Raw genomic sequence first — 14,101 nt, 5'->3', positions numbered from 1 at the left:
ACACCTACAACGTGCTGACAAGAGGAAAGTTTCCAACCGATTTCTCATACACAAACAGCAGTTGACTGGCGCTGCCTGGTGAAACGTTGTTATGCCTCGTGTAAGGATGAGAAATGCGTACCATCACGTTTCCGACTTTGATAAAGGTCGGATTGTAGCTTAACGCGATTGCGGTTTATCGTATCGCGACCCTGCTGGTCGCGTTGGTCGAGATACAATGACTGTTAGCAGAATATGGGGTCGGTGGTTTCAGGAGGGTAATACGGAACGCCGTGCTGCATCCCAACGGCCTCGTATCACTAGCAGTCGAGATGACCGGCATCTTATCCGCATGGCTCTAACGGATCGTGCAGCCACGTCTCGATCCCTAAGTCAACAGATGGGGACGTTTGCAAAACAACAAACATCTGCACGAGCAGTTCGACGACGTTTGCAGCAGTACGGACTATGAGCTCGGAGACCATGGCTGCGGTTACCCTTGACGCTGCATCACAGACAGGGGCGCCGGCGATGGCGTACTCAACGACAAACCTGGGTGCACGAATGGCAAAACGTCATTTTTTCGGATGAATCCAGGTTCTGTTTACAGCATCATAATGGTCGCATCCGTATTTGGCGACATCGCAGTGAGCGCACATTGGAAGCGTGTATTCGTCATCGCCATACTGGCGTAACACCTGGCGTGATAGATGGGGTGCCATTGGTTACACGTCTCGGTCACCTTCTGTTCGCATTGACGGCACTTTGAGCAGTGGACGTTACATTTCAGATGTGTTACGACCCGTGGCTCTACCGTGCATTCGATCCCTGCGAATCCCTACATTTCAGTAGGATATGCACGATCGCATGTTGCAGGTCCTGTACGGGCCTTTGTGTATACAGAAAATGTTCGACTTCTGCCCTGGCCAGCACATTCTCCAGATCTCTCACCAATTGAAAACGTCTGGTCAATGGTGGCCGAGCAACTGGCTCATCACAATACGACAGTCACTACTCTTGATGAACTGTGGTATCGTGTTGAAGCTGCATTGTCAGCTGTACCAGTACACGCCATCCAAGTTCTGTTTGACTCAATGCCCAGGCGTATCAAGGCCTTTATTACGGCCAGAGGTGGTGGTTCTGGGTACTGATTTCTCAGGATCTATGCACCGAAATTGTGTGAATATGTAATCACATGTCAGTTCTAGTATAATATATTTGTCCAATGAATACCCGTTTATCATCTGTATTTCTTCTTGTTGTAGCATTTTTAATGGCCAGTAGTGTAATAGGGATAAAAACCGATAACCTGTTATTTCAGAATCGGTTATTTTGAGCGGTTTCTACACTGGCGTTGGAAAAACCGACATAGCCGAAAACGGGTTGTTTCAGCGATAACCGCCGTCCCTACTTCCATGTAGAGAGACGAGAGTCGCGCCGCATGCAGTCGTGTGTGTCTGGGCGACCGCCGGCTGGGCGACCTTGCTCAGAGCCGACTGCCGTGTGCGGTACCGGCCGTCAGCGACCCGCAACCACCTGCGTGCCGCTGCGTCCGTCAAACCCTAGCCGCGGCTGTCGCGCTGCGCCAGTTTTTCCACCGTCTGCTGTGCGCCTTTTGGGGAAGACTCCGTTTGGGCACCACCTTGAGACGAAGCGTGACGAGAATCTCTTCTCAGAGATTGTACGTCCCGCTCTCACACTACGCTACGCGTGCTGGTTGTGAAATGTGTACGTCTATGGTATTGTCTGTACGCAACCAGTCCTGAGCTAATTACTCGCTTGTGTTGCCCCGAGTTTGCGACAAATGTGTAAAATAACGAAAACTTGTCTGACGGACGTCCACCTCGATAGGTCGGTGATGAGGGTGGCTGACTGCCATGCGGAGGACCCGGCTTCGATTCCCGGTAGTGCGACGGATTTTTCGTTGGTGAGAGGACCGGAACGGTTTACACTCGGCCCCGTGATGTCAGCTGAGTTACTTGACGGAGAAGTGGCTGCTCCAGGTTGCGAAAAGTGACAACGGGCGGGATAGCGGTGTGCTGACCCCACACTTCTTCATACCGCATCCAGTGACGCCAATGGCGGATGATGACATGGCGGTCGGTCGGTCCCATGTGCCCACCAGGATCTGTGGGCAGAGTTTATCGTATGGATAACTGGAGGCGCCAGAAGGTTGGTAACCACAGAAGAACTGACGTGCTCACGGTAGTATATAGGTGAAACAAAACGGGGTACCAGAGAACGCGACAAAACGAAAAATATCAAGAAAAATTCTAGCTTGTTGCAGAGGATTAAGAGATGATACTACGATACAGGTGCTGGATGGGTCTCAATCTGTAGACCTGTAGTTCAAATGGGTTGCTGCCTGTGGATCATGGGGGCCCAGGTTCGATTCCCGGCCGGGTTGGGGATTTTCTCTGCCCGGGGACTGGGTGTTTGTGTTGCCCTCATCATCCATCATCATTCGTGAAAGTGGCTAGATTGGACTGTGTATAGATTGGGAATTTGTACAGGCACTGGTGAGCGTGGAGTTGAGCGCCACACGAACCAAACATCATCATCATCATGTTGTTCAAGCCACTTGTCACGTGCACAGGAAGGACAGAAAGAAATAAAGCACACAAAAAATCTAAGCTTTACAGAAGTTGCTTCAGGAACGCAGACTGCAAGTGTATTTTCAGTGAGATATGAACAGAAGTGACCATATTCATAGAAAGCAATGATGTACATCGGTTTTTCCTCTCTCTTACATTGGCTTGATAGTCACCAAACTGCAGATTCGAGTTCCGGTCCGGCACAAATGGCTGGTCATTTCACTGAGTAAAGTTCAAGTGAATGAATTTTAAGGAAGGTCAAAACCACTTGAAGAAAAAAGATCGGACAGAACGCAAGTTTTCTGTGCGATTCTTGTTAACTCAGCGAACGCCATGACTCTGAATCCCAGACGATGTTAATTCTCCTGGAAACCGGAGCAGAGTGGCCACGGACCATGTCTTCGACTAGAGTCTGAAAACTTTTCCTCTTTCCTCCTTCTCGGATGTTGTATTCCGTATAGTAGGTTTTTTTATTCCGTTTTAAGATATACTTTTTAGTTTCATGACAACATTGCCACAGAGCCGCTTCAGAGATATCACTACACATGTGTTCAGTGGACAGAGTCTCGGAGACAAAACTACCAATCACAATTTATTGCGATATTGCAATGACTGTATTGTTCACAAGTAACATTGCCTCGGCCGGTCGCTGTGGCCGAGCGGTTCTAGGCGCTTCAGTCCGGAACCGCGCGACTGCTACGGTCGCACGTTCGAACCCTGCCTCGGCCATGGATGTCTGTGATGTCTTTAGGTTAGTTAGGTTTCAGTAGTTCAGATGTTAAGTCCCATAGTGCTCACAACCATTTGAACATTGCCTCGTATTTCTGAATGCCACAGGCACTACAATATCATAGTATTCCGCCGACACAGGGCAAGCGGATTTCCCTGTACGGGAATATACATAATGAACGTAAGATTACAGGTTGACGACATATAGAAGTTTGGCTCTGGCCGTGAGACGTGCTCGGATAGTCTGATGGCAAGGCGACTGCTCGCAATAAACGGGAAATTCTAGTCTGAGTTCCGATCCGGCACAAATTTTCACTGCCGTGACTCCGTTATATAGCTGTTGTCTGTATTCACAACTGCGAATACATTTCATGCACAATTTATTGCAGCTTATTTTTGCGATAAACGACGTGATACATGATTTGACAAGATGAAATATACTCCTTTCATTCGTCACTGCTCTTGTGAAACACAGACGTTTTCTACAGAGATTGTGAGTTTGGGTGTGGATGGGAAAACATGATGGGAAAATTTTTCCTCTTGCTTTGATGTTGTATTTAACGTAGTAAGTTTGTAATCGCGTTTTAAGATTTACTTTTTAGTTTCAATTTGAGACAAAATAGTCTTTCATCTGAAAGGAGAAAACAATGGCAGTTAAAATGTTGTGTCTAAGAGGGGGATATCGTTAGAAATTTGTTACAAAGTACAGATAATAAGCACCCGAAGTAATGATTTTTAACTGATCTTAACACAGATAAATGTAATGTAATCTGATATCGTTTGACTTTGCTTTCGGCGAACACTTGCAGTAATCTGTCGCAGCCGTCTGTATATACAATAGAAGCGTTTCCGGCAGCGATCTGAGGGGGAAAGACCACGTAAACACACTCATATTGTTTGGAAGAATCCAAAGCAAGAGCATTCGCGCACGAAAGAGGTCGCCTGCAAAACGCTCTTTCGACCAGTTATTGAGTATTGTTCGTAGGCCTGGGATGCTATGATGTTTGACAACGAAAGAGATATAGAAGACTGAGAGAAAAGCTGCGCGATTTGTTTGGTCGCAGTGAGAAACTCACCGAAACGCTCAACAAATGGTGCTGGGAGACGTTACAAGAAAGACGTTGGGCATTGCTCACAGCCTTATCTGCAAAAATCCTGGAGCCCATGCTCCAAATCGAGGCAAAAAACATGGCACATCGTCCGAAATAAGCCTCGTGTGAAGATCACACGGCGCTGAAGTTAGAAATTCAGACCCATACGGAGGCGTAGCGACAGTTATACTGCCCGCATCTCGTGGTCGTGCGGTAGCGTTCTCGCTTCCCACGCCCGGGTTCGATTCCCGGCGGGGTCAGGGATTTTCTCTGCCTCGTGATGGCTGGGTGTTGTGTGCTGTCCTTAGGTTAGTTAGGTTCAAGTAGTTCTAAGTTCTAGGGGACTGATGACCATAGATGTTAAGTCCCATAGTGCTCAGAGCCATTTGAACCATTTTTTTGACAGTTATACTTCCTGCGTAATATTAGTGGAGGCATTAGGATGGATCATTACGGAGATTATACAAAAGAGCTCGCTCCCCTCCTGGCAGCAGTTTATCGATCACTGGAAATACGGTGTGTTACAAGCAACTGGGAAAAATATTAATACAGGGTGTCTCAAACGCCAAAGGGTGATAGATCATGTCATGGGGAATAACTTTTCTTGGAAACAAAATGTTCCCTGATGCTTTTACTATCGGTTATGCCCCTGAGAGGCGGTGGTGTGCACACACACTGCGCTGTGCGTATGCTGTGTGTATTGCCTGTAATCCAGTCAGCCGTTCTGTGTGAAGGGTTGTAGGCCGAGTTCTTGGTTCGCTTCTAAATTACCTTTCTCCTCTTAGAGACATTGATTCTTAAGGTTTTGTTGTTGAAAATCGCTCTGTAAAATTACAAGGTTAGCTAATATTCATATTCGGCGCACCTGGTTAGTAGATCCTGCTAGTTCGGTGAAATCTCGTCACCCCAAGGACGGCAGAGTCAGTAAAAAGATGTCTAGCTCCACTGAGAAACGTAGTGAAAGTTTTGTCTCTGACAAAGGTTGTTCCAATCGCGTATACTATCACCCCCAGATGTCTGATGCAAAGACTTCAAAACACCCTGCCTACACAGGGTGAACCAGAACGTCACCGACTAACTTTCTGAGGTGGTAGTATAGACCTACTATACATGGGCTCTAAAATGAATAATTTAAGAGCTATGAGCACTTGTCCATCTTCGCTACTGCGAGACAAATCTCTTCAACTGCAAGCTGTTTGCTTTCCATATTTCGAGAGATGCTATGAGCACTTGTTCAATAGCACAGATGTGTTTCACAGTTTGTCATCTGTTCTACTGAACAATTGCACATAGCTCTTAACGTATGCTATTTAGACTTTCTTTCTTGTTTTGGTTCATACTACCACCACCACTCCAAATTTGTCGGTGGCGTTCTGGTTCACCCTGTGTATATAGGGCGGCCGAAATAAAACTGGTTCGGAAAATGTTACATGCACCTTAAAATAGGCAACCCAATTTACATCATCCGCACACTGGGGAGATGATGTACGACGGGTTGCCTATCTTAAAGCGCATGAACGTTTTCTGGTCTAGTTTTATTTTTGTCAGCCTTACACATAAGCAGTCAATTCTGTACCTATACAAAGTTTGCAGTATCAGAAGACTGTAACCAGATTGTATAAAGGATCGACGATTGGTGCAAAGACTGGCAGTTGAAACGGAACATAATAAATAAATGTAACTTATTGTGAATGAAAAGCCGAAGAGATCGCTTACTGTTGGTGACATACCGCTGGAAACACGGACAACCTTAAAATACTAAGGGGTAACCGTCTGAAGTAGCCTAAAGTTGAGGACATAAAACAAATAGTAGGAAACGCAGAGGCCACATTGAGAATTTTACCAGCCATCTTAAGCTTATGCACTGAAGAGCCAAAGAGACTGGTATACCTGCCTAATATCGTGTAGGGCCCCCGTGAGAGTTCAGAAGTCCCTTGCCGCTACACGACGTGGCATGGAATCGACTAATGTCTGAAGTAGTGCTGGAGGGAACTGACACCATGAATGCTGCAGGGCTGTCCATAAATCAGTAAGAACACGAGGGGGTGGAGTTCTGTTCTGAACAGCACATTGCAAGGTATCCCAGATACGCTCAATAATGTTCATGTCCGGGGAGTTTGGTGGCCAGTGGAAGTGCTTAAAAACAGAAGTATGTTCCTGGAGCCACTCTGTACCAATTCTGGACGTGTGAGGTGTCGCATTGTTCTACTGTAATTGCCCAAGTCAGTCGGCACTCACAATGGACAAGAATGGATGCAGGTGATCAGACAAGATCCTTACGTACGTGTCACTTTTCAGAGTCGTATCTAGACGTATCAGCAGTCCCACATCAATCCAACTTGGTATGACCCACACCATTACAGAGCCTCCACCAGCTTGAGAAGTCCCCTGCTGACATGCAGGGTCTATGGATTAATCAGGTTGTCTCCATACCCGCACACGTCAATCCGTTCGATAGAATTTGAAACGAGACTCGTCCGACCAGGGAACATGTTTCCAGTTATCAGCAATCCAATGTTGTTGCTGACGGCCCCAGAAGAGGCGTAAAGCTTTGTGTCGTCCAGTCATCAAGGGTACACGAATGTGCCTTCGAATCCGAAAGCCCATATCGATGATGTTTCGTCGAATGGTTCGCACGCTGACACTTGTTGATGGTCCACAAATGAAACCTGCAGCAATTTGCTGAACGGTTGCACTTCTGACACGTTGAACGATTGTCTTCAATCTTCGTTGGTCCCGTTCTTACAGGATCTTTTTCCGACTACAGCGACGTCGGAGATTTGATTGTGAAATGGTCGCACGGGAAAATACCCTCTTCTTCGCTACCTCGGAGATGCTTTGTCCCATCGCTCGTGCGCCGTCTATAACTCCACGTTCAAACTCTCTTAAATCTTGATAACTTGCCATTGTAGCAGCAGTAAACGATCTAACAACTGCGCCAGACATTTGTTGTCTTATACAGGCGTTGCCGACTGCAGTGCCGTATTCTGCCAGTTCACGTATCTCTGTACTTGAATACGCTAGCCCTTACCATTATCTTTCGGGCTTCGTGTATAACATATTCAAGAAAGCAAAACTTGCTCGATCTGCTGCTGCGTGTCAGTTTGAGACTCCTACCAAGCTAGATTAATGGAAGAGATAAAGAGCGGTAAGTTTTGCCACGAAACCGTTTAGTCGGCTGGAGAACGTTAACTCGACAAACTTCTTCGGCACTTATGCTACAAGAGATACGTTGTGCATCACGGAGGGGTTTGCTGTCGAAATTCAGAGAGAGTGCGTTCCGCAAAGACCACAACGTATTACTTCCTCCCGCATATGTCACGTGAAATGACGACTAAGGGGAAATCAGGGAAATTGGAGTTCGTGCAGAGTTATTCCGACAATTGTTCTCCCCTTGCGTCGTTCCCAGATAGCACAGGCAAGGGTGGGAAAGATAGCGGTAGCAAAGATACACTGTGTAAGGCAAATTTAGCAGCAGGTTAACCTCGATTAATCGACAGCAAATGACTGCTCGATACGTGCCTGTTAAGTAGGATGGAGTACGATTATTGCGAGGCTGCACGGTATGGAACCTCCTCCTTTGTGTTCGATTGCTGAGCAGGTGATTTGTACCGCCAGACGTCATCTGGAACGCCAACTGGCAGAAAAAGATGAGGAAGCGCGCTGCGTAAAACATGGATACCGGCACTAAGCAGCGAGCGCTGTTGGCGGCGGCGATGCCGCAAGAGCCTGTGAAGTGCCGCGCATGTCGTAAGCGTAAGGAGCACCGGCTGCCCACACACGCACGCCGGCAGCACTCCATATATGACAACCGGCTGGTCCGGCCGCTCCACGGGACTTGCTGCGTAGGCGGCAGCCCCCGCAAGACGGGCTTCCGGCTTCATTGTATCTCTCCGCACTTACTTTCTCGTGTAGTGATGGCTGATGCAGCTAAACTGCTCAAGTGTCCCCGCTCACCGTGTTAATTCTGCACGGGTCATGTATAGGATTTTTCTGAAAAACTGTCGCGGGTTCCGGAGAAATGTAGTAACATTCCAGGGCAGTACTGAGCCTACAATTTATTTTAGAAGATATAATATGTCATCAAAAGTATCTGGACACCCACAAAACACGTTTTTCGTATTACGTACTCCATATCAGCGACCTCGGTAGTCATTAGACATCGCGAGAGAGCAAAGTGGGCCGGCCGAAGTGGCCGTGCGGTTAAAGGCGCTGCAGTCTGGAACCGCAAGACCGCTACGGTCGCAGGTTCGAATCCTGCCTCGGGCATGGATGTTTGTGATGTCCTTAGGTTAGTTAGGTTTAACTAGTTCTAAGTTCTAGGGGACTAATGACCTCAGCAGTTGAGTCCCATAGTGCTCAGAGCCATTTGAACCATTTTAGAGCAGAGTGGGGCGCTCCGCGGAACTCACAGACTTCGAACGTCGTCAGGTGATTGGGTGCCACTTCTGTCATACAAATATACGCGAGATTTGTACAATCCTAAATATCCCTAGGTCCACTGTTTCCGATGTGATAGTGAGGTGGAAACGTGAAGGGACACGTACAGCACAAAAGCGTATAGGCTGGCCACGTCTATTGACTGACAGAGCCCGCTGACAGATGAAGAGGGTCGTAATGTGTAATAGACATCTATCCAGACCACCACACAGGAATTCCAAACTGCATCAGGACCCACTGCAAGTACTATGACAGCTAGGCGGGAGGTGAGAAAACTTGGATTTCATGGTCGAGCGGCTGCTCGTAAGCCACACACCACGCCGGTAAATGCCAAACAACGCCTCGCTTGGTGTAAGGAGCGTAAACATTGGGCGACTGAACAGTGGAGAAACGTTGTTTTGAGTGACGAATCACGGTACACAATGTGGCAATCCGATGGCAGCGTGTGGGTATGGCGAATGCCCGGTCAACGTCATCTGCCAGCGTGTGTAGTACCAACAGTAAAATTCGGAGGCGGTGATGTTATGGTGTGGTCGTGTTTTTCGTGGAGGGGGCTTGCACACCTTGTTGTTTTGTGTGGCACTATCTCAGCACAGGCCTACATTGATGTTTTAAGCCACTTCTTGCTTCCCACTGTTGAAGAGCAATTCGGGAATGGCGATTGCATCTTTCAACACGATCAACCACCCGTTCATAATGCACGGCCTGTGGCGGAGTGGTTACACGACAATAACATCCCTGTAATGGACTGGCCTGCACAGAGTCCTGACCTGAATCCGATAGATTTGGGATGTTTTGTAACGCCGACTTCGTGCCAGGCCTCACCGACCAGCATCGATACCTCTCCTTAGTGCAGCACTCTGTGAAGAATGGGCTGCCATTTCCCAAGAAACCTTCCAGCACCTGAGTGGACGTATGCCTGCGAGAGTGGAAGTTATCATCAAGGGTAAGGGTGGGCCAACACCATACTGAATTTCAGCGTTATCGATGGAGGGCGCCACGTACTTGTAAGTCATTTTCAGACAGGTGTCCGGATACTTTTGATCACATAGTGTAGGGTGAAGAAAGGCTAACCTACGTTCATAGGATTTGTAGATTCAGAGTAAGCGTTTTACTACATGGACTGGACTACGCTCGTTGAAATTCTGGAGGTAACAGGAATAAAATACAGTGAAAGGAAAGTTATTTACAACTTGCACAGAAACCGTACTGCAGTTGTAAAGAGACGGACAACATGAAAGGGATGCCATAGTTGAGGAGGGAGCGAGGTAGTTGCAGCCTACCCTCAATATTGTAAGTCTGTAGACTAAGCAAGTTGCAAACGAAACCAGCAAGGAAAAGGATTTAAAGTTCAGGGAGGTGATATAAAGAGTTTGAGGTCTGTCAGAGCCGCATCAGAACTTGGAAGAGCTGTTGAGCGGAATGGATAGTGTCTTGAAAAGAGAGTCTAAAATAGACATCAATAAAAGTAAAACAATCATAATGGAATGTTGTCGAAGTATATCAGGCGAAGTTGAGGAAATTAGATTACGGAATGAGACACTAAAAGTATTAAATGAGTTTTGTTATTTGGACAGCAAAATAACTGATGATGGCCAAAGTAGGGAAGATAAGAAATGCAGACTGCCAATAGCAAGAAAAGCATTTCTCAGAAAGAGCAATTTGTTAATATCTAATTTAAATTTAAGTCTTCGAAAGGTGTTTGTCTGGACGATAGCCTTGTATGGAAATGAAACTTAGACGATGGGCAGTTCGCACAAGAAGAAAACAGAAGTCTCCGAAAGTAGAAAAAAGAAATTTATGGCACAACTTGGCTAAAAGACGGAAACAGTTGACAGCGTAGATCTTGAGGCATCAAGGAGATAGTCTAATACTTGTATACAGTAAGCAGGTTCAGATGGATGTAGGTTGCAGTAGCTATGCAGAGATGAAGAGGCTAGTACAGGACAGACCAGCATGGAGAGCTGCATCAAACCAGTTTCCGGACTGAACACAACAACAGCGATAACAACAGATGCCTGCATACTCTTTTACTAACAACTGACAGAACATCTTTGCAACTGGAAGTGCTCTATTCAATCGGATGACCGGTGCCAAGACAGTGTTCTGGAATCGCGGATGATGGTAGCGATCTACAGGGTGAATCGGGAGGAAAGGTGCCTGTTTTGAGGGGTGACAGGATCAGTGGTTCTGAACAAAAAACTTCATATGCACATACACGCTATTCCAAATGGTTTCCGAGATAGAACACATTTAATGTGGACTGTTATTTATTTTCTGTGTTACCCAAACATTGTCATTGTTTGCAACGTCGCACAGTAGTGTAGAGAAAGTTGAGACGAATAATTTGATCTTGTGGTGTATCAAGTCTGGAAACTAATTCAGATTAGCCTACAAAAAATCGCTCAAACGATCCACGAGGAACGCTCTACAATCACAGTAAACTTTTTCAACCGTTACATACCGTCGCATACAATTCAAACTCTCACCACAGTGTCAGTTTGTCACTGTGGAGGGGATGTTAACGAAGTTTTTAGTGTTTTCATCTAAGCAACAGCCGGAAGTTCTGATGATTAACATACCCAGATGAAAGGAAATGAACTTCGTTGCTTATCATGAGGTGACTCATCACTCATCACTTCAAGCACTCTACGTCAGGATTCATCAGTCGAGTGGTGGCATGCCAGTCTTTTGGCAGCCTATGACCAGACCTAGAGACCGTGCTAGTCCAGCACCCCCTGTACTGAGGTACACCAGGACTATATCGGCAATATGAGCTCTTGCGTTATCTAGTAGAGAGATGACGACACGGAGACCTCGAATATAGGACACAGCTAACGGCTCATGAACTAACGGATGCTATCCAAACTACCAGATATACGAACAACAGGCGGTCGTATTGTCTACACAATGCCCTCCCCCCCCCCCTCCCCCTCCCCCATACCATCACGCCAAGTGTTGGCCCCGTATATCGATGAATAAAATCTGGCAACGTCGTTTTGCAAAATTCGCCCTTTACACTTTAGACTGTATGTTTGCACTGCTAGACAAAAAAATTGCAACGTGAAGAATAACGCAAGTTTTCTTATTGTTTGTATACAGTATAACTGGAAGGATACCTGATTAAAAACGAGCAGGCTAGCGCATTGGTTAGCACACTGGACTCGCAATCGGGAGGACGACAAGATTCAAACCCGCATCCGATCATTCCGATCTAGGTTTTCTGCGATTTCGCTAAATGACTTAAGGCAAATGCAGGGATGGTTCCTTCGAAAGCGTACGGTCGTTTTCCTACTCGGACCTTTCCTAATACGAGCTTGTGCTCCGTCTCTTATGATCTCGCTGTCGACGGGACGTTAAACACTAATTTCCTCCTCCTCCCCCCTCCTCCGTTTTTAAACTTGAAAGTGATACGCGGGTTCACAGGATGAGAAATTTAGCACACAGACCTGCAACCTGTGGCGACAATAACGGATCTAGCCCGGCTGGACATCGAGTCGAACTGAGCTAAAATGACGAACATGAGTACACCGTACCATTCTACGTCAGGATTCATCAGTCCAGTGGTGGCATGCTAGTCTTTTGGCAGCCTATGACCAGATCTAGAGACCGTGCTAGTCCAGCACCCCCTGTACTGAGGTACGTCAGGACTATATCGGCAACATGAGGTCTTTCGTTAACTTGTTGAGAGATCACGTCACGGAGATCTCGAGTACAGGACACAGCTAACGGCTCATGAAGTAACGGGTGCTATCCAAACTATCGGATAGAGGAACAAGAGGTGGTCGTATTGTTTATACAAAGCCCCCCCCCCCCCCACACACACACACACTCCCTATACCATCACGCCAAGTACTGAGCCCGTTTGTCGATGAATAAATTCTGACGAAGTGTTTTTCTTCTAAGCCTCCATACACCTACAAAGGGCGTAGACAAAAATATGGTATTGTCAGAAACAAAACAAATACCGTTTCCAATACGATATAGGAAACCCGTTGCCATTCAAAAGAGCTTGCAGTCCTCTCGGAATGGAAAAATACAGATCCCGTATGCTCTTCAAAGCAATCTTATGGCTTTCTCCCTGCAAAATAGTGCCAAATTCAGGTAATGATAATGGACAGCGACCACGCTCCGTTCTTTTCAAACGAGACCACTATGACTAATACTGAGACCTGGTGACTGTTATGGCCAGGGGAGATGCTACAGCGAGTCGAGCTATGTGAATAGGTGTCCTGCCGTCTTGAAACACAGCATAAACTTTGGGGAACAAATATTATGCTATGGGATGGACCTGATCATCCAAAATGGTCACATAATCCTTGGCAGTAATACAACCTTGCACAGTAACCATGGGACCCATGGAATACCGCGGTATCACTGCCAAACCGTCACCGAATCTCCGGCATCCTTCACTCCTAGTCAGTAAACTCGGCCCGTAATTGGAAACAAGTCTGAAAAAAGACTAATTCAATAAAATGACTTTCTTGCATTGCTCCATAGTCCAGGTTTTATGGCTTCGACATCACGTTTTCTTACTACGGGTGTTTGCACCGCTGTAGAGTGGTTCTGGAACTCCAGTTCGCAGTGCAATTTCTGGTTTATTGAGCTCCCTTCGTATTGTTTTGGTACTGACACGGTTGGCGAGTGCGACATTCAGTTCTACAGTGATTTTTGCAACTGTCGTTCTCTTACTTTTCGTCACAACTCTCTTCACGGACTGTCTGTCACGATCAGTCGCCATGCATTTTCGTCTCAATTGCGATTTAGCGAGTGATGTTTTCCGCTTTCCCTGTAAGTGGGGTAAATATCGATCAGTGTCTCTTGAAACACCCAACACTTCGGCTCGCTTGGTTACGAAAGCGCGCACCATACCACCACCAACAATTTGCTTACGTTCTAATTCACTTATCTCCGACATAATGCACTCACAACTAGACAGAACACTTTTCTGATCGCGACTAACACTTGCAATGTTTTAGGGCATTGCACAGGTGTCGTTCGGGGTCGAATACAACAACGCCACCTGCATTCTTGGCTAGCATCTGCGTTTATATGCAAGCATGCTTTTGCCTCGGTGTTTCCATACCTTTATCCGTCCCCACTTGGTGCTGTACGCGGACCCAGGGACAGTTTCAAGGGAGGACGCGGTGCCACTCCTGTGTCCAGTGCTGTGCGGTGCACCACGGTCGTCACGCGTCCTCTGTTGTCAGGTCGAGAGAAGCCGCGACAATGATCACAGTTCTGACAACCCATAGTACTCCTAACGTC

This window comes from Schistocerca americana, chromosome 5, assembly GCF_021461395.2.
Source record: "Schistocerca americana isolate TAMUIC-IGC-003095 chromosome 5, iqSchAmer2.1, whole genome shotgun sequence".
NCBI classification, from domain to species: Eukaryota; Metazoa; Arthropoda; class Insecta; order Orthoptera; family Acrididae; genus Schistocerca; species Schistocerca americana.
Note: the sequence above shows the minus strand (reverse complement) of the source record.